Genomic DNA, 22112 nt, shown 5'->3' on the forward strand with positions numbered 1-22112 from the left:
ACTGCAGAGCATTTCATTAGAAATGAAAGGTGATGGACACTCCAGCCTTCTCACAAGTGACTTTTTAATATATGACTTTTTAAAGTAGTGTTGAATGCCTCTAAGGATGCAAATGTGCTTTTTTCCAAACTCAAAACCCTGAAAGAAAGCAGTCTAACTTAAAGAATTACAGGATTGTTGAGTTCAACCTACTGTATTGAAGAACTCCATATATTTTTCTCTGCAAAAAGTAGCTTACTTCCTCTAATTCTGACTTGGCATTTTCATCCGTAGCTTTGCCCTTTACATCAATAACTTTCCTCTTTCTTGCTTTAACTTCGCAGCATGAGTTAAGGAGACTGAAGCTGAGAAAACAAGAGAAGTTTTCATAAAACATCTGCTTTTGGTATTGATTGCCTGGTTTGTGTTATAGATGATGTTTTGGTGGGTGAAAGATTCCAGCTGGTCTCTTGTTCCTCAGGCAAGGGGAATTAAGAAAAACCTGGTTTCTGCCAGGTTGCTATCTGCCTGTGTTTTGACACCCCAGGATTTGTTAATGCTTTCAAAGAACACCACCTGATTTTTTAGGTAGGTGTTGAAAATGTTGAATGAGCAACAGTGTAATTTCCTCTTTAGGGGCTGAAAGAAGTTGAAGAGGATTTTGGTTCACCATAGATACCAACACTTGAAGGTACAAGAAGGAACATAAGAAAGAAAAAAAGAAAAAGGTAAAAGTTCAATCTTCATGTCTGTACTCATTTAGATTTGTATTCAGCAATGCTGATTGTGATATACAGTATTAATTATGACAAAACTTGTTGGACTTAGTGGACAGAAAAGAGTTCAGTTGGCAGAACTCAAATCATATTTAATGCAAGAAAGTCTAATGCCTTACTACTTAACCTTGGATAAATATTTTGTAATAATTAATGTCTTACGTTCAGAAAGTTATTCTAGGATAGAATTCATGTCTGCGTCACGTTAAACTTGAATTCTGGGTTAAAACATGCCTCATTTCTTAAAAAGGTCTCTAAAAATAAGAATTTTTTTCTCATCTTGAACCCAGGTCTGGTTTTTGTTATGATTTTACTATAGAACCCGGCATAGGGAAAACCAGCCAGAATAAGATATTTTCTGTAGTCTCTCTCTGGGAATATTTTTAATGTGAATCTCATGAATCTCTGATTTACCATTAGTTTGATAATTTTTTGAAGGCATTGGATATCTAGGAATGATAAGAGTTCTTGTTCAAGTGTGATACCTAAATTAGTCAGATGTTTATTCGATGACTAAAAATTAATTTCCCAAGACGTTTCAATGACACCTAACTGGGAATGCATGACAAGTTCTTTCAAAGTATCTAAGTTGTGTGTTTGCTTATGATCTGATATGTTAGGTTCAGTGGCTACTCTATTGGCCCAATTTATTTAATTTAGTAAATTATGTAGCTGTTCAACATGATTAATTTAACATCAATATGGCCTTTGGATGGTATGTTTTATTCAGTATGTCATGTATTTGATGCAGCAAGTACAGTGATTTTGATTCAATATATTAAGTGTCTGATTAGATAGGTTATGTATCTGACTTGAATATGGCTGATTTAATAGTCTGATTTTATTTCTCTGTAAGCTGCAGTAAATTCTCAATTTATTTAATGCAGTCTGTGATATATTGGCAATACATGTGGTTGTAGATAATGCATTTATGGGATTATGTAATTCATTTTCAATATTTCTGAATTTTGAATAAGCTGTATCTCATATCCTCAGAGGCTAGAAGATGACTTTAAAGGCATGATGCTAAGAGTACTGAGCAAGCTCATCTGTGGCAAATATTACTGGATACAGATCACAATTTATAAATATTGCTGTTTGTGAAACATCTTGAATACCAAATGGCCTTCAAAGTGCCACAGCACTATACTTCAGCTTGCATGTTGCAAAATTAGTGTCTGCATGATAGTAATCTGTTAGAGACACTTGGCAGCAATGGTGTAACCTTCCCACAGGTTATGCAAGAAGGCAGTGAAGAGAATTAACACTAACTAGTGCTTTAAAAATAAGTGGGGAGGAAGGAAACAGGAGAGAAAACAAAATATAATTCCTGCAGATTAATGGTAAAAAGAACCCAGAATCTCCCTTTGCCTCATCCAGAGTAGCTGGACTATTTCAGGAAAATGTCATTGTATGTTTCTCATCCAAAATTAAGAATATTTCAACTTAATGAAACTATAATTTAAGAGAGGCTTCTTGCTTGGCCCACATTTATTTGTGTGTGCTCATCCCCCATCAGTGGGACACCAGGATATAGGTATTGATTCATTACTGTCCTGGATAGAGCCAGGATGAAGCTAAACAGTGACAATTACCCCTCTGCATTTTACCATGCTGCCTCCCACATTACATGCAATGTTTTAACACCATTATACTTCATAGTGCACTTCTCCCACTCATGCCTTTACAAAGCTGAAATAGAGCTGCTGAGGATTTTCACTTAGAATGAAATGTTTAAATTGTCCCTGCTCTCCTCCATGTCTTTCTGTAGAGTGGAACGTGACAGATGCAGGAAATGTACTTTTAGCATGAGTATTTCAGGTAATCCAGATTTTGTGAATCAGCCTCCACGGAGCCATGACTGCTGATTTATTTAACTTAACTTTATGACTAATCTAAAGATAGGTCTACTGTAAAAATCTGCCACCGTGGCTCTGTCTGTCAGAGAGATGTGATGAGTTATCTCCAACCAACACAGAGCTGCTGGCAAAAGTTAAATTCTGATGTAGCTAGAGGAGACAAAAAAACAGACTGATTTTCTTTGGTAAGACTTGACATCCTCTAGGAGAACTAGAATTACTACTTACAAAATAATAATTCTGCTGATAGATCTGAGCTCCATAGGAAGGGTGGCACTTCTCTCACCTAGCAGTTTCCATCCAAAAATTGCTGAAAAATTCTAGTGTACTTGCTCAAGGATACTCAAAGTCAACAGGGAGAAATAGACACTGTCAGCTAGTAACTGGAGATATGTTTCAGGGATATTTGGGGTGATAAATTTACTATTAAACCTTTAGCCTTACATGAGAATAAAATTATTTTTTAACATTTTGTTAACAGTGCATTTCAGGGTTGAAGTATTGATGAGTGGTTACAAGTGTAGTCAAGGCCTAATTTGAATCAGAAGCACAATGACTGACATTTTGATAGTCATAGATTATCCCAATATAATCAATTTTGTACTTTGAGAATTTCATTATGAAGATGGAAATAAGCATTGTTTTACATTTCAGTGGAATAACTTCCATCATGGGTACAGTGTTTTAAATTCCTTCAGGCTCTTAAGAACTTCTGCAAACAGCTCAGCAGTTTATTACAGTATAGATTTGCACAGGGTTATGAAAGTGATTTTTTTTTTTTTTTTCTGTTTATGCAAATAAAACTTATTTGTGTTTTATTTTAAGTTGCATTGTAAAAAGCACTCTGCCTTCACTGTCTAGTGTTAGAGATTTGAGTAAGATGATGTCTTATGACTGGTCTGATTATGGTGGACACTGAATGCAGAACAAATACCTTCCTGTTACTTTACATCATGATCAGGTAGAGGTTTTTTCCTTATCTTGTTCAAAATTAAGATATTGAAAGGTGCACGTTGGAGATCAATAAGCACAAATCAGATGGGGTATAGTATTTATGTAAAAATACAAGGTTCAACTAGGATTTGTTTTAGATATACGCTAATTTTTTTTGACAGATATTAGAGAACATCAAGCTTTTGAAAATTTCATTAACAGAAATATCTGAAGTTCAGTTCAGCTTAAATAAGGATCTGCTGAACTAAAATATACTTGGAGTTCTTTTCCCTAGTATCTTACCATCTAACATGAAGTCTTTGTGAACTCCATCAAAAATTCTAGAAGTTGCTGGTTTATTAGCCTGTGGGTTCACTTATAATTTTCAACAGCTGCCCTGGAAGTTCAGACAAAACCCCATATTACAAGAAATCCAACACTACCCCTTGAAGATTCAGCCCACAGTGGATTCTACATACCTATTCAAATTCCATGTACCTATTGAAATAAATGGCAAATTAGTAACTTCCAAAGTATTAGCAGAGTGTTCTTAAAATTATAATCAGCTTAATTCAGAATTCTGTCAACTAGTTTTATTATTAGAGTCTGGTAAATTAAGGAAGCACATTTCATTAGTATTTTTTTCAATGTTATGCGACGCTGTATTTCAACAATGGTGTGGATAGAGATTTTGGTAATTACCTGCCATCAGTAATGACAGTGCTTAATGTTGAGCCTCTCCAGGCTGTGATCCCTTCTGACTCTGTAGAGCTATGGATATAATGTCATTGCAAATCTAACTACTTACATAGATGACTGCAATTAATGTTAGAGGGAATTGGAGATTTATACTTGCCACTGCCATTATCACTAATGGAAATTTCACATGTAAATTGCCATGCATGGAAATAATATGCTTCTTAGTATGCTTTATCTAAAAGTCATCTGTGCAAGCAGTCAATTTAATCATAAATTCAGTCCAGTTACCCTATGGCAAATATTTCTTTTTGAAAAATCAGGCTACCAATTTTAATGTTAAGAATTGTCTTTATGCTATTTATAATTGAAAATTAAAGGCTCGTGTGTGTCTGACTGTGACTTACAACTTTCATTGATTTCTTGAGATCATAGGCACAAGCAATTTGAAACACAACACGGGGAACTCACAACTCTGCCACTCTTGCTTTGATGTGTTTGCCCATAGCAAACTGGTTTCCTTATGGCTGAGCTTCAAAAGGTAATTGCTAAAGCCTTAGCACCACAATGAGCCTTTTAAGTGGTTTGTGCAACAGGCACCTCCAAAAGCTCTTCCTGATGGAAAAGTTGCACCCATTTATTTGAGGGTATGAGGTGATAAGATCTTCCCAGGGGATGTTGCTGTCTTTCCTCTTAAAGTCTTGTGTGCAATAAAAGTAAAGAAATCAGTTTATAATGTGCACTGATCTTAATAGGGCTTAATAGGACTGAACTTAATAGGGCTAATCAAAAGTAATATAGGCATAGGTACTGCAAAGAGAGAGGTAGGACAGTGAACCTGGGAGCCAGGTGTCTGAAAGGTCTTAAAAGGAAGCATAAAGTATTAATGGAGAAGTCCTGGTTGGCAGTCCTCCTCTTGGAACCTTTCCAGTGTTTTATGCAGTGCTGGTTTACCACCAGAAAGTCCTTGTGGTTCTGAAGAAAACTCAGATTCCTGTAGAGCAAATGCCTTTTGCTTCCTTTCTGCACAATGGAAATGCTTTGCTGAGGCAGAACATAGCTTAGATTGGTGCAAGGGTGTGTGAGCTGGAATAGCCTAGGTCTGGTAACCAGCATTGCCTTGAGTTTATTCAATTAAAAAAGGATACTGTTTAATGTTATAATTTCCACAGTTCCTTCTGACTCAAAGGTAAATGTAGAAATCAAAGTTAAGAAGCAACTTCAGATGTGTTTGCAACTTGTAGTGGAGTTGCACTGTTGCTGTGTGGAGATAACTGTACTTGAACAGAAGGGACAGGATGAAGTAGGATTCTGCATCTGGAGTAGTTACCTCACATATGTGAGGCTTCTAGCTCATTGTTATCCAATAATGGAGAACAATTTGTTATTGAATGAAATTTATGCAATGTAATGCTCTGTGTCACCAAGCTTTGTGGAAGTATTTTGCATATTTTCTACAATGTCTTTTTTTAAAAAAGTAAAAGTTCTTCACACCAACTGAAAATTCCAGATAACTTTCTAGATTTATTTTTTAAGTATGAAGACTCTAAATGGCAAGGATCATATACTTTTATTGTAGTATTTCTTCTAGGCTTTATTACTATTATGTATTACAAGAATTCCAGAGATATTTAAGAATCGTATAGGTATAGGTAATCCTATACAATAAGAGCTTCAGAGAGTAACAGCAGCCTAAAAATTAACTGTTACCTGGAGTTCAGAAAAAGCCACAGAGGAAAAGAGACACATATATACTGACTACTTACACATGTTATACCATGAGAAAGAGGAGCATCTTTTCTAAAATTGAATGTTCCTCTTATATGATTCTGTCATTTCCACTCTCCTCTCTGGCCTTCATCTTCCTTCTGCATCACTGTTGCACTTCCATTGCCTGTATGAGCTTTTTTCAAATGCATTTTAACAGCCTTACAATGCTGCATAGGAAAACTGTACAACCATATGTAATTACTTTCATAGTTTTCCTTTCTTCATCTGTGACTATTGTAAGTATTGTAAAAATTTTGTTCCATCCAGGGTTCTTTTTTTACATTTAACTGCTTTTAGTGCTTCATTTCTCCTATGTTCCTGCAATGGTGAGGTCTTTGATTTGCCATTTTTTTTTCTCTTGTTTTGTTGGAAAATTCATAGACTGTAGTTGGCTTTGATGTCATTATATAGTAGCAGTCATCAGTTTAAAATAAACCATTATTAGAGTCTAAACTAAATTTTCATTTAATTTCCAAGGCTAAAAAGGAGCAGTGTTAGGATATTAAAAGGGAAGTATTAAAGAACATGTTTTCAGTGTTGCAGTGTACAGTGTAAGCAAAACTCGACACATTTTCATGTGCTAAAGTGCTCTAGGTAAAATTTAACAGAGAATAGGTTTTACTGAATTCACTTAGCTCGTTTATGGAGACATTATCTTTTATTTACACTGTATGTTTTACCTAATGAGCTCAAATCAGACCTTTGAGGTTTAAATAGCTCCATAATGGAGGGTTAGGCTTACCCATACCTTTTTCCCTTTCTGCTTTTTAGGAGTTTGTGCCTTTGGATATTCAGAAACTGCTTAAAATACTAAAACTCTCCCACTGTACCAGGATAGTCAGCATGCTGAGAGCCATAGTCATTAAATCAGTAATTCTCATCAATTTATTCTGTTTATTACTATGATAAAAATAATGTTTGCTTGATTTACGTAATGCAAACTTCTGTGTTTTAACAGCTTTTTAAAATCAGAAATTCAGTTGTTTTTTTAATACTGTACTTGGCATAGCTCTTCTACTGGCATGAACTTTTTAACATATCTCATAAAATAGTTAATGAGGCCACACTTCTAGTAAAGTTACTTTAAAACGAAAAACGCCACTGTAATTTCACTCTTTCTTAACTACTCACAAGTTTCTAACATGACAGAAATCTTCCACTTGATCTCCATTGCAAAATATAAGAAAGTTAGATTTTTATTCCAGTTCTTTTGTCCTAATTAGTTTTTCTACCTTTCTACTTAGCAAAACAGGAAGAAATCACAGCTTTCTAACTACACCGATCCTCAAGGTCCCTTCCAACCTGACATTCTATGATATATTTGTTTTAGTGAAACAATTGAAAAGTTAGGAAAATTTGTTCAGAGGTGGTTATCATCAGCTGATAGTTTCAAATTTTTAATTTATTATAAGTGTTTTGATTGCAATCTTCCTTGATGCTTTATGACAAAGCTTTGGAAATTTTTGAAGACAAGACAATAATGCTGTACCAAAATACTACTTAAAAGTTACGGAGATGCATTGTGAGATTGTAAGTGAAAAAATGTAAATCTCAGATGACAATGATGAAAGCAAGCAATAAGAAATTGATAGATTGCCATGAATTGCATTCCTAAGTCTTTCTTGTTGTCAAAATCTGAAAGATTAGCTAGAAAAATAACTTGGTAAACTCAATTTCCTTCTCAGAAAGAAGATCTAAATACACTGTTCTGAATCCCTCTTCCTGTCTGTTGTATAAAAGGTTATGTTGAGAATAAAAAGTTATTTTTTTTTCCCCTGGGTCAGAAAGATATCTTTTTGTATGTCCTATGCATTTCCATAGCAACAAGCATTTATTTTGACAGCAAAACTTCTCATTCAAGTGTACAAGAGAACAAATGACTGAATACAACAGAAAACCTCTCAGTAAGGGTAGCCATTTGGAAATCTGGAGACCCAAAGTGTTTCTTGCCCAATGGACTTAGCTTTTATTGAGGACAGTCATAAATAACTTTAAAATATTCCAGTGTGATAGGATGGAGCTGCAGATTAGGTCATTATGGAATTATAGTTCCCTTGCTTAATGATTTTACAAAATTGCCTGGCAATCCAACAAAGAGAAGGAGCACAACGTGGTAAATGCAGGCTAATTAAACCAATAATTGCTTCTTGTTGTGTTCCCAGATAATGTGCCCCTGATAATTTTAAATGAAGTCTTGGAGCTGACTTCTTGAATGAAATGCTGTGCTAGTTAAAGCTTCACTAACTCTCTGAATGCTTAGAAACTGGCCTACTTCTCAAGGTCCCTTGCATTGCTCAAACAAATATTGCCATGGCACGCAAAGAGTACAGGAATAGCTTTCCTGTATGCCAGGTAATAGGGCCCTGAATTTCTGTGGTTTCCCCCTTTGCCATATTGTGACTACATAGTCTGATTTCCCTGAACAATTCTGAAATTAGAGGCTGTGAATTGAGTCTTTGATGTTTTAAGTTCTGCTCCCTATTTTTTTTAAAAAACTTAGGAAAAGATGCAAACTTCTATGTATCTCAGGAATGCTAGTGTAAATCTAGAGTAACTCCATGGAGATTTATGAGGATTTTTTTGAGTTATATCTGTGTCAAATACAAGTATGTAATTGTTGACTGGCAGCTATGTTTAGAACTTGGGAAATATTTTGTGAAGTCCCAAAGAATTTCAAGGTGATCTTCAAAGAGATGTGAGGTGTGATTTGGAAACTTTATGTTCAATTTTGAGTCTTTTTATAGAGGAAGAGTCTTTATCAGTTGATCAGTTAAAAGGAATTCTTCACGTGAATTGTAAGTATGAACTCTGCTATGATTCATACGTTCATCATGCTGTCCCACCACTGCATGTAAATGCATGTTACTGCATTTGTTAGTCAATATGTGTTTTAGGTCACATAGAATCTGACAGCACACCTTCTTTAACATGAGTTACAATTTAATGAAACCACAGAATTGAAGCATCCACTCCTTTATCTCAATACTGTTTGTTATTTTATAATCATGTGTAGATATATTTGTAAATATATTTCTCCCGTTGATGCTTAAGGATTTTTACTAAGTAACTGTACTGCACTCTAATATATTTCCAGATTTTATTTTTTCTTCTGAATTATCCTTCTGTTATCTTGGGGATATGACATAAAGATAAAAAACAGGTAGCTTTTCAAAAGGGTTGCTAAATCCTTATCGTCAGGACCTGCAAAGTTAGGCAAAGCATCTATTACTCTTCTAGGAACCGTGAATTGATTCTGTCTCAGTACAAGAAGAAGGTGTGATGTGATGCATTACACTAATCTGGAAAGTGCAATGCATGGGTTTGGATGCATTTTGGTCCTGTACTTTGGTCACAACAGCACCATGCAGTGCTACAGGCTTGGGGAGGAGTGGCTGGAAAGCTGCCAGGCAGAAAAGGACCTGGGGGATGCTGGTAGAGCCAGCAGTGTGTCCAGGTGGCCAAGAAGGCCAACAGCATCCTGGCTTGTATCAGCAATGGTGTGGCCAGCAGGAGAAGGGCAGTGATGGTGCCCCTGTGCTCAGCAGTGGTGAGGCCACACCTCAAGTTCTGTGTTCAGTTCTGGGCCCCTCTCTACAAAAAGGACATTGAGGGGCTGGAGTGAGTTCAGAGAAGGGCAACCAAGGTGGTGAAGGGTCTGGAGAAGAAGTCCTGTGAGGAAAGGCTGAGGGAATTGGTTTAGTGTGGAGAAGAGGAGGCTGAGGGGAGAGCTTACTGCTCTGTTACAGCTCCCTGAAAGGAGGTTGTAGGGAGGGGGGTGCTGCCTCTTCTCTCGAGTAAATAATGACAGGACCAGAGGAAATGGCCTGAAGTGTAGATCAGGTATTAGGAGGTTCTGGAACAGGCTGCCCAAGGGAGGTTGTGGAGTCACCATCCCTGGAAGTATTTAAAAGCTGTGTAGATGAAGCACTTCAGGACATGCTTTAGCAGATGATACAGATACTGATAAATATATATTTCATTTGGGGGTGGAGGGAAATGTTGACAGTTGGATGTGGTGATCTTAGTGGTCTTCTCCAACTGTGACAGTTCTGTGATTCTGTGATTTTAAGTACTAACCAAAATTATTTGTTGAGGAAACTAACCATACAAAATAAAAGCTTGGGAGTCATTTGCAAAGTTTATTTTCTAATATTGAGAACTATATAAAATCACAGCTTCTGGAATTCTGACTAGAGACACAGTTGTCAGTCATTACTGGTACCTATCACGTCACAGAAAGCACGAGTCCTCTGCAATCTGCTCTAATAGCCTAAAAATGAAAATGGGAGTCTGTAAGATCACGAGCTATGATTCCCTTTGGCACTCACAGAACAGTGTAAGTCAAATCTGGCAGGAGATCTTGCCAGTTGTCACTTTCATATTAATTCCTACAGGAATGGTTCATCACTGGAATTCATAACTACACAGTTCTCAAAATGCCTCCAGAATTTGTAGTCTTGTAAATTGATAGCAGACGCATAGGAATTGTCAAACTGCCTTTTTTGTTGACTTTTTAATGAGAGATAGGTCCTATATATCTTAGTTGGCAGCAACTGGGCAATGAAAAGCAATATTGCTAGTGAAGGTTTTATTTCTATTTGCTCTGTATCTTGTTAAGCTGTACTGATATAAAACCATCTGTTTAAGAAGCTGTAAAAAATAGACTGCCAACACATAAAAGCTACACACAGCAAAACAGTCCTAGTTCCTACTGGCTGATAATTCAGTGCAATGTAAAAATGTCTGGAAATAAAAGGATGGAGAAAAACAATTAGTTACATAGTGACAATTCTTAGTTTCCAAATAAAAGGCTGCACTATTTATGATTTATAGTAATAACTTCCTTTTCCTTTAGTGAATATTTACTTGCATTCTGATAATATCTTCTTAATTTGTCTTTAAATATTGCATAGAAGTGCATTGTTAAACTATGTTGGACTCTCTACATGACTTAAATGTAACGCAAGCCAGATGAGGTTACATGTAAGAAAAATAACATCACTCCTACCAGGGCACCAAAAAGGTCAGGGTTATACTGGGTGAACCATTAAGTAACTGACCATTACCATTATCTGAGGAGAAAGCTGAAAAATTATTTAATGTCAGCACTTTATCAATAAACACATTTTTCCAATATGTTTTTCTGCACTATGTTTTGAAGTAATATTGGTAAAATTCATGAGGTACTTTGAAGTTATATGCATTACTTTCTGTTAATTCTTTATTTAAATCTCTCATTGAAAATTGAAAAATATATTGGAAATGGCTCTAAAATTTTTAAGACATGGTTGTGTTTCCAAAAATGAGAAATACAGAATGAGCTATTGCATTATAGCTGCAAGATCTTACTGACAAATACATTTTAATAATGCAATAACTATGTAAAGCTAATATAGAATTGTGCATAGTAGTTAACTTTATGTATAGACTGGATAAATACACTTGCAGAAATTCTTTCCACATGAAGAGACAAATTACTGATCAACCAAATTATTCACAGTGATTGTTAAATCATAGAAAAAGTTACATGCAATAAAGATTCCAGTCCTGGGAAAGTGCAAATCTAGATTCATCTCTCCTCACTGGGAGGTCAGTCACATGTAGTACGTAACTTTTTCAAGACTGAGGTAAAATATATGTTCTGAGTACTGAGAAATTATTTGCCATAATAATTTGCATAAATTATTATCTGTCGGGTCATAGTTAAAAATTGGGAACACTTTTATACAAAATTGTGTGACAAAATATAGACACTTTTCATCAATAAAATCAATAATTTTTCAAAAAGGATGGATTGTTAAATAGGCCTTTATTTTCCCCACGCATCATCATTCCACTGCTGTTTGTTTAGAGGACAACATACCTACTAAGAGAGGAAACAAGAGAAGCAATGAAATAAGAGAAGGGAAATCATGGTATAAATAAGTGTCAGAAAATATAGAAAACTGTCAAACCTAGATCTTATGGGGTGGAATATTTTAATTTTGATTGAGACTCGTGATTAAGAGAGTTTAAAATTAAGAATAGATACCTAACAAAGTGTGTATTTTCAATGCAGCATGTGATTTGTGAGGAAGAATATTACAGCAAAAATACTGTATAAATGGTGGCAGGAAATGAAAATATATCTGAAAATATACCTGAGATATAATTGGTAGAAAATTCTATTCTACTTCTGTCTGTACATCATGAAGCAATAGAGATTTTCAGATGAAAAGAGCTACATAAATGATTCAGTCTGGGAAATATGTTTTGTACTGGAAAGATTGATCTATTTCATTTTTTCTGAGAGAAAATTAAGTGACTTGACAGCCTATAACTACCTTTCTCAGCCATCTGACAGCTTTCTTTTTATTCAGATAGAAAAGACAGAATGAGATCTGGAGTCAGCCTAAAAATAAAGCGACAAAAGTTGAGGTAGTTAAGCATTAAACATTTGGACACTTAGTTATAAGCAACAAGATTTAAAGATTTGTATGACTCTATGGATAGAGACCTTAATCAGGTGCTTAATTTTAACTTTGAAGGGTAAAGATTTTAAATGTGTATGGTTAAAATGTTTAAGGGCTTAGTGACTTTTTACTCATTCCACTCTTAAAGGATTTCTTTTCCAAAATTGTAGTCTTAAAATCAGTGGATTTTTAGCAAGACTTTAATATTTATTTGTATTTATTTTTAATGGCTAAGTAGCAGATGGTTGTACTTAAAGCACCATTTCCCTGGGTATTTAAAACAGGCAAAGAAATGAGAAGAAATGAAAGGAATAAGAGCAAAACAGATGTTGAGAAGCTGCTGCTGATGGTGAGGCATGGGAGGATAAGCAGATGTCTTCCAGCTTCAGTAATCAGTTCTGCAAAGGTATTGACCTCTTGTGAGAGATGATATGATGGCATTTGTTTCTCTGAACATGGATGAAAAAGTTGTCTAGGCTTTTAATGTAAGTTGAAAGGAAATAGGCTATCTGGCCCTTTTGCATTTGATCTTGAAACTACACTGAAAAAACCTGCCACCTGTAGTTCCAAATATTCTTCATATTTATAAACAAAACTTCTTGTACATTTCTTTGGAAACTGTTTATTCTCAAAACTGCCAGTAATACTTTGGACTTTTAAGATTATTTTAAACCATACCATAATTGCTAAATACCACATAATAGCAAATACATATGACATTTTTAATATAATAGATGAGTGAGAATATTTGATGCACTACCTGTTAACAGAGCTTAATGTGTTGCCCCCTGTGAATTCATACTTAGGACATATCTCTGGTTAGGACTGAGTAGTTGCTTATGTGCATCACTTACATATGTGTATGGTGGTCTGTAAGACAGATCTTGAAGTTAAATAATTTAGTATAATAAGTTAGACTGAAACTTCAATGGACTTTTCAGTGTGGGCACAGCCTCATGTTATTGCAGCTTCAGGATGGGAAATAACCTTTTCCATCTAAAAGGTGTCCAAAGTTTCTCTGGTGCTTTGTAACAGGGTGACCAGTGTGTCATATTTCAACTGATGAAAAAGCACCTAAAGCTCAGGCTTTGCAATAATCAGTGTTAAATTCCTCAAGTTCCCCTTGTGATCCCAGTCTTTTCCAGGACTTGCCTCTCAAACCCATGCTGTAGATAGCTGACAGTTTTAGAAAGTCTCCCTGAGAAGGTCGGGGTATTTGCAAGGGAAGTGATTAGTTTGGTGTTAATAATCATAATTTCAATGAGAATAGTTCTTAGAATCTTGAACTATGCTTTGTAATCCAAAGCACTGTACCCATGAAGGAAAGAAAATACTTTACAGACAACTCTGGGTTTTCCTCCATAGCACCTCATTTTTTTTCAAGTTTCTTTCACCCTACTGAAGCAGAAGATAGGAGGGGTAAAAGAATTTAGTTTTCCAGTGGTGTCAGTAACAAATGTCTGCTGTTCAAACCAAAGATTTTCTTAAAGATAGGACCAGCTAGTATTTTAGTACTTTTTTATTAAGAGTTTCTCTTTCTTCATCATCTAGTAAGTTATACTGCAGGTACACGTGTGTTTAACTATCTTGTTTTCCAAGTCATGCTGTTTCTCAAGAGCATACTTTTTTTGAAAACAGACAATGGTTTTATGACATAACATGGAGAGGAGAGATCTGCTATCTTTATGGTTTTACTCTTTCTGTACCAAAGTATTGACCTAAATTCACACCTTTTCACTTGGAGCTAGAAGTTTCCACTACAGAATGACCAGCCCTTGAGTAACCTGATGATGATGGTCACTGGTGAAGAATCTCAGCTGTCTTGAATCATGCAGATCTAATGGTGCTATAAGTTAAGGGATTTCAATAATAATAAAAAACCACAAAACAATTAAAGCTACATTTTGCATTGAGTCTAAAAATCAAACTTATATCCGACTTTTTAAGGATTCACCAAGTTTCATTATTTTTTTTACTTTATGGCTTCCTACTTTTTGTTTATGAACTGGACTGAAAGGCTGACATCAAACTAGAGCAAGCAGGAATCTCGTGATGGTTTTGACCCATATGATTTCATAAAGCATTTGGAAATTCACAAGGAAAGTTTTTAGGTTAATCCCTAGAAACTGTTCAGCAATGCCTTCTGTGCTCCAACATTCATTAAAGATCTCCCAAAATCTTCTGCCTTTCTTTATTCTGCCAGACTTAAATGCAGTAACAATAACAATTACAAAAGTAATAAATGCCTGTAACAGGATAATGTATTGCTTTTCCATGGTTCTCTCAGCAACACTGTTTGACATAAACAAAGTGTCAGTCTGCCCCATAATTACCAGCTTAACATTTTCTAAAGTAGAGAAATACACAATGAATCATTAATTACTATGCATCCATCCATTCTCATAGCCTGTCAAGATCTAGATTTACAATCTGCTTGCTTTCCATTTATTTTCATCTGCAAATCAAACCAATTTTATTTTTATAAAGCAGATAATCCACATGTGAAATAGTTTTCATAGCATTTTTTGTCTAAGAATTAATATGGTGAGGAAGTTGCTGGATTTTCTTGATTTAATTGGATTTCTTGATTTGAACAGAACAAAATTCTGAAGCCTCTCTCGAAGACCCCAGTTTACAGAAAGTTTGAATTTGTCCTACCTGAGTGGGACTTGAGCCTCCAGCAGATTTAAAGAGTGGAAGTAAGACTTACAGCCACATGTGTTTTTTTTCCCATATCATATGGATAAAAGACAAAGAGAAGGAAAAACAAAAAAGAATCCCACAAATACACCATGGGGGTTAAAAAGGAGTGACTATAATGCAATTGCCAAAACCAAAAACTTTGTGTCAATACAGACCTTTTCTTTTTCTTCTTTTCATATTTTATTTACAAATGTAGAATATGGATCACTTGGATCTTCTGGTCATCTGGAATCTCTCTGGCAATCCTGTTTATTTAGATTTAATTTTCATCTTTTCATTACTTGTGATGAAATAGACTTTCTCTGAGGTCTATTGGAGTTTCTATGATTCAAAGGTGAATACGTTTTTAGATAGCAAAACCAAAGTAAATCTTTTTTAGGAATTGTTTTGTACAGCTATTGATAGAAAGTCAGAAATGTTAGCAGGCAAAGGCAGATGTATTCTCCCTTGCTTCTAACCTGTTATTTTTTTCTCCATTACGTATTCTGAATAAATTCTGAACAACCTATGTTTTTCTTGCAACATCCATTCACATGTATTTTTTCTAAGTGCTGAGGAACAGCCATCTATTTTATGCAGCATTTTGAGTAGAGAAGAGTCACTTCCCTTGGTGTTCCCTTCTTGCTAGGAAAGCTGTAGGTCCCAGGTGGGTGATCCACTGAGCTATATTGTTTTCTGCTGCTCTAAATGTCAAATGGTGGATAGAGGATTTGTCATGGGAGTGGTCATAACAAACTGAAGACAGGTAACTTCCAAAGCACAGTAAATGGAACCAGTCATACCCTTCAGAGATTAATTTAAAAATATGTTTCTGTGAAGATGAGGCATCAAATACTAAAACAGACTTAGAAGAATCTGAAGTGGGTCTTTGGTATTTGTCACTTGAGTGCATAAAAATCAACGCAGTGGTTGCCATGAGACCAGTAGACCTTTTCCTTATTTTTTGTCAAATATTTAAAATGGTTTTTTAATCTTCTAATTTGATATCTTTATGTTGTATGGGTTATGGTTTATTTAAGGCTGACATTTGTCACCCTGGTGGTCTCTCATTTTACTGATAGTTTAACTCTTGCAATAGCTAACAGTTTGCTATCAGTTTTGAAGTTTCCTTAAGCCACTAAAGAGATAAATCAATACTTTCTTTTCTGATGATTTCTGCTAAGCAGTTTTCCATTCTTATCCATTTGATTACACAGCTAGGGAGCACACTTGAGAAATAGTCCATAACTCTGCTTTTGATACAGGAGGCTTTTTGTCTGACACCATATATGTATTTTTTCCTATTACAGAAGCCTTTGAAAAATCTCTCATGCCTGTTCATTTAATTCTGTTTGTCTTTCTATGTGTTTCCTTGTTGCTAATATCAAATCCTTACTTGCTGATGAGGTAAGGCTTGCAGTCTCAGCACAAGAACTTCTGTGTCATATTATCATCCATCTCCCAGTGAGTCCTGGTTATCTGCCTTCACAGGAGCAGGCAAGGTAGAAACTTATTCAGTGATGCCATGTACTTTGCCTGCTTTGTTCTCATCTCCTGATACCTAGTATCATTAAAAGAATCTGAACACTTTACCCAAACATATCTGTCATCACAGAGCTAGAGGAAATAATAACACCAACCCCTGCTAGCATTTTTATTACTTGCCTAATATTACATTGCCCATGAAAGGTTTCACTACACAGTATTGCACACTTTGATCTTTACAGTATTTTCTCCATTGTAGATGTATGCTTAGACAAAACTTCAAGTATTTTTCTTTATTCCTCTATCTTCTATAGGTATTTAGGTTTGTAATAATTCATATATCTTACTCAAACAGTAACTTTCATAGTATCAGCACATTTTGTTTAAACTCATGTAGTCATTCCCCTGTAAAAATGCTTCAGTCATAGCTTTTTGTTTCAATTCTTTCTCCATCTAAGACACCACAGTAGCTGACCTTTTGATGAAGCTAAAAGCTAGCTGAAGGTCATGTTTAGCTGCTCCGTGATTGAGACATCTTTGCCAGATTATTATCCTAATTTACAATATCCTGCTCCAGATAAATCAACGTATTTATTCTTTTAGATGACCAAATAGATCCTGAAACCAAGATTTTAAGCTTATTCTGGGAAAAATGCATTGGTTGTACTCATAGTTAATTTAATCATTGCCATTTTCAATTGCAGATTACACATAGCATTGCAGATTACTACATGGAGCACTTTGTTCAGAAATACAACTGCTACAGAATGTCTTGCAGAAACCCTGGGAATATGGCAGAATAATTGTGCTTTACACTGGCTTCTGCCTGGCTTCAGTGGTACTTTACCAGAGTTTTTCTTGTTCCAATAGTTCATGATGTTGTTAAGGTCTGAATCAGAGCTCACTGGACATGAATATGGAGGTTTGTTGGTTTAGAAAGGGGAAGAAACCATATTCAAAACTTGTGCCATGAGAGCATCTTTTTCTCACTCCTAAATACATTGTCTTTGGATGTATGGTATGAACTCTAAAAGAAAAAGATTGTTATTTTAGTGCTACACTCTACACAAAGATTTAGTAGTGTGTATTTGTAGTTTTATCATGAAATTTTATGCACTGGTGGTTTTTTTTTTGTTTTTTTTTTTTTTTTGTTTATTAATTGGTGCACTCAAGGATTTTTTTTATTTCCCTACAAGTGGCACAACCTCATGCACCCCTCCAGGCTGGGACCAAACTGCCTGAGTAGCAAATTGCTGAAAAGGATCTGTGGAATGGATACTACATTAGATAGAAGCTAATATTAAGTTCTCACTTTAGGCAAGCTGAGCTACCTACAGTTCAGAGATTCATGATCAGGAGATCATAAAAAATAATTTTCTTTTTCTACTCAGCATTGCTGCTTAACTCAGACCTGAAATGCTGGGGCTCAGTTCAGGAAGCACATCAAGAATTTGAGTAGCATCTCATAGGAGAAAGTTACACCTCTAAAAGAAGAGGCAGCAACAAAATTCTTTTCTGTTCTTTCCTTTTCTGTTTTCTGATCTGTTGTCCTGGGGAACAGTGCAGCACAGAAGGGGATGACCCAGGGAAGTGGTGGTATCTCCATCCCTGAAGATTTTAATGATTTGGATGGACAAAGCCAAGGCTGACCTGAGCTGGTGTCGATCAGAGCACAAGTTTTCACTCCAACCCACACTTCTATATTCAGCCAATTACATGCATCTAATATTGTCATTTCTGACAGGGCACAGCTACTTGTGTAGCTGCTGCTTATGTAGACACTGATTTTTTTTAAAACCTTGTGTGTCATAATTAGGAAAATATTATTCAAAGTGATAAGATGTGATTACCTCTTCATTTCAATCTCTCCATGAAAAAGTTTCTGATTGCTTATTTCTCCTTTTTTTTCCCTGATATTGGTATCAAAACTAATGTTCCATAATACAACTTTTTAGTGTTCCAAGTTATTTTCACTGTAGGGACATAGAAAGGTGGATGGCTCAACATGTAATAAAAATGCACCTTCATGCTTGGTCAAGTTTTACGAGTGTATTACTTGAACATTATTCAAATTCAAATTACTTTTCCCCTTTCTGATTTTTCTCCCCAAATGACCAATTATAGTTTATTGTAATTATTGAGCAGTAAATGCATCCCTTATTATTCATCTCTCTGGTTTGCAGAATTGAGTGGCTGTAAATCTGATATTTGCTTACAGTTGCTGTGTCAGCTCTCCTGTGCTGATGTCATAAATAGATTTAATTAGCAGAAGTCTGAAGTCCATATATCCTCTTGATATATAGTTATCAGGAAAATAGTGTAATCTATATAGAAAACAAGAAAAGGAATAATGATAAAAGAGTTCAATCTGGGATAGCAAGTTTGTGATATTGTCATGTACTGCAATTTTGTGTAAGAGCACAGAGAGAGAACAGGAATTCTTTTGCCTCATGCTGTTGTTGATGGCTCAGGTCCTATTATGAGACTAAATATTTATGTCCAGGAGAAATAGGAAAGTGGGAAAAACATTTAAGTTGAGTTGTAGAACAGCACATGAACTTCATCTTCAACTGTCATGCATGCTTTCCTATGCAACTTTGTGCCCAGTTAAATAAAGTTGAGGTCACCTTAACTCATGTTTCTGAGAACAGTATTAGGAGGCAAAACTGAGGTTTTAATGTGGATATAAATTAAAGTTCATATAGGCTGAATAGGTTTGGTACAGACAGGATAATTCAGTCCAGCAGCATGGTTCTTCTGAAGGAATCTGATTCTCAGCTGGAGCTGAGGACAAGGACAGAAGTAGACTTGGCTTCTGCCTCTTAACTTCTCTGTTAAGATGTGAACTCTTATTGACTTCAGTCTACATTTCTCTACTCTTGTGTACAAAAATAGAGATGTTTTCTCAGTGAGGTCAGTAGCATTTCTCTAGAGGCCCCAAACATCACACCTTTATTTCCTGTTTGATCCCTTCCCAACAGAAGTTTTCCCCTTCAAAAATGAACAGACAGAGTTTTAGGAAAAAAGTTAGTTATTAAATTTTAATACAGTTACAATAGTTGTATTTTCCTGTTTTAAATGATGGATGTATACTGCCAATTTCTCTTGTACCCATGTAACTTCTTTCCAGAAACTTCTCAACAATAGTCCTTAAACCTTACTCTGAGCTACATAAGTATTTCTCATGTGTAAAGCTGATGCAGTTTTGCATGTATCTAGTATACAACTACATTATTATACTCTGATGATACTATTTACCATTTTTTATTGGTGGTCTTCTGCTGCACTCAGCAATTCTTTTGAACTTTATAGATATTTCAGTCAGTTTAGGTGTAATGTTGGGGCATGAGCTGGATGCAGTGGTTCTGGTCAGGGGCTGTGGTAGTGTGTGTCTTCATCTTTTCTGTTTCTGCTTCTTGGATTACAGTCTACTGTATCAAGTTTTAGTCACCCACTAATGTCTGAAGTTCCTAATGTTTAACAGAAGAACAAAGAGAAGACTTTGATCAGGAGTGTATTTACATCCTGTCCCAGTGACAGGGAACTGCCAGTGAAAGCCTGCCTGCACTTCAAGTAATCATGAGCTGGTTCAGTTTTGTCCTTCCTTTTCTATTATTTTCAATGCAGCAGCAAAAGTTAGACTGGCTTTTTAAAGATTTACTTTAGGGAATATGTCCAAAATTGTAAAGAAACTTCTATGTTTGGCATGCTTTTACTCTTCTCAAGCTTTATTCTTATACATTTTTTATTTCTTCTTGTTCTCTGCAAAACTTCCATACCATCTATTTTTATGCAGTACTCAGCCCTCCATAGTTAAATCAGTAGCATTGTATAAGCAAAGCAGAGTCTTCAGTCATTTTTTAAAAATCTACTGCTGCTATATAAGTTTTATTAATTCCACCTAGTTAGAAAACACGCATATAAATATAAACTGAATTCATTGGCAAAGAAACCCTTTTCATATAAGATAGCAACACAGAAGTCTGATTATTTATGTAATTATGGAACTAATTTTTACATAATAACTTCTGTTGTTTGGTTGGTTTTTTTAAATACAGAAATAAGGATCTAGCTTATGAGATTTACTATTGATAAGTTCTACAGAAGGCATTCTGGAGTCCTTTACAGTTTATATTGGTCACTGTGGTTACTTATATGAAAGTGAAAGCAAGATCTCTGCTCAAGCTAAGACTTCAATCTGTTTAGATGATAAATGGATAATTGTGATGCAGTTCTGAGGCAAAATTATTTTACAGGACTGTTAGCTCTTCTCTTTGCTTTCCCCTTCCTAAGTTCCTGTCATTTCACAGCACCATGAAGAACACCAAGAAATTCCCCTTTGCTGAGGTATTGTAGTGTTCACTTTTATTCTGCATTGGAACCTAAGTGGCAAGCTTTATAGGGAGGAGAGGAAAAAGGAGAAAAGTTAGAAAAGGTCCAGTCTCTCATAATTCAACAGGCTAATTGCATACTCTTTTGAAGGAAGTTGAGAAGCTACTTTATTATAATGTATAAATATGGTATTAGACAAAGACACTGAAAGGTTCTAAATTCTTTAATCTGCCAGAGACAAACACAACAAAGGCTGTGGCTGGAAGATGATACAAAAAACAAAGGGAGTGAGAAATGCAGGACCTGCCCTCTGATAGGACTCTTTCTCTGCCATTTTGTGGGACTAATGGAAGGAATACGACCTACTGGTCAGACAGAGTTTGAGGATTAAAAGGAGTAGCACTGGTTTGCATAGCACCTAAGGGTTCCTACACACTCTCAGATGGAAAATTAAAGGGGCATTTTTGGAAATTAAGTTCATAAAAAATTTAAGGGAAAATGTCACCTTGCTTCTTCCCATTTTTAATTCAAGGCCGTATGTCCTTCTGGAAGAAACATTTAAGTAAAATATGAGATATTTCTCTCCATACACAGGCAAGAATGTAAAGGATGTCAGATTCGTTATCCTTTCAGGCCTCAAAATAAGTGTACAATGTAGGCTAATTGGAGGAAGTCCCAAGGATAAGAACAAAAAAAGATCAGAGCTCCAGGTAACATGACCTACAGAAATTACTTAGTTCAGTTATTTAATATAAAGAAAACTGGGAATGAGTAGGACAGGAGTAGGGAATATATTAGAGGTAAATTATATCAGTTTCTAAAATTGTAAAGAACATTCTCCAAAGGCACGGGCAGTGGAACTTTGGGATTGCTGTGGAACCTTCATTTTTAAGCAGCCAGCACTATGAATGACACAGATGGACACTGCCTTCCAAAGAGAAAATGGCCGAGAAGGTAAAAGGCAAAGCTGTGGGCTTAAGGGAAAAGACATTCAGCTAGTTATCTTTTTCATTAAATTTCTTTCTTTTTTCATTCTTTACAATGACAATAAACCAATTTTTTATTCAGTTATGCCAGGCTTTCCAAGTTAAATGATCCTATTAAGTCTCAAATGGAATCCACAATATACCCCTCATTACTGGTTTGCC

The 22112-nt window shown here is 35.5% G+C and overlaps 1 long non-coding RNA gene across 6 annotated transcripts in view; it reads left to right on the forward strand.

Moving 5' to 3' along the window:
- Window positions 1–22112, forward strand: part of LOC139800570 (uncharacterized) — a 109765-nt gene that overhangs the window by 19688 nt on the left and 67965 nt on the right. For all 6 annotated transcript variants that reach the window (XR_011727805.1, XR_011727802.1, XR_011727800.1 and 3 more), the window contains 2 exons: window positions 616–707; window positions 12750–12871. This is a non-coding gene — a long non-coding RNA (uncharacterized lncRNA). The remainder of the gene's footprint in view (window positions 1–615; window positions 708–12749; window positions 12872–22112) is intronic.

This window comes from Heliangelus exortis, chromosome 10, assembly GCF_036169615.1.
Source record: "Heliangelus exortis chromosome 10, bHelExo1.hap1, whole genome shotgun sequence".
NCBI lineage: Eukaryota > Metazoa > Chordata > Aves > Apodiformes > Trochilidae > Heliangelus > Heliangelus exortis.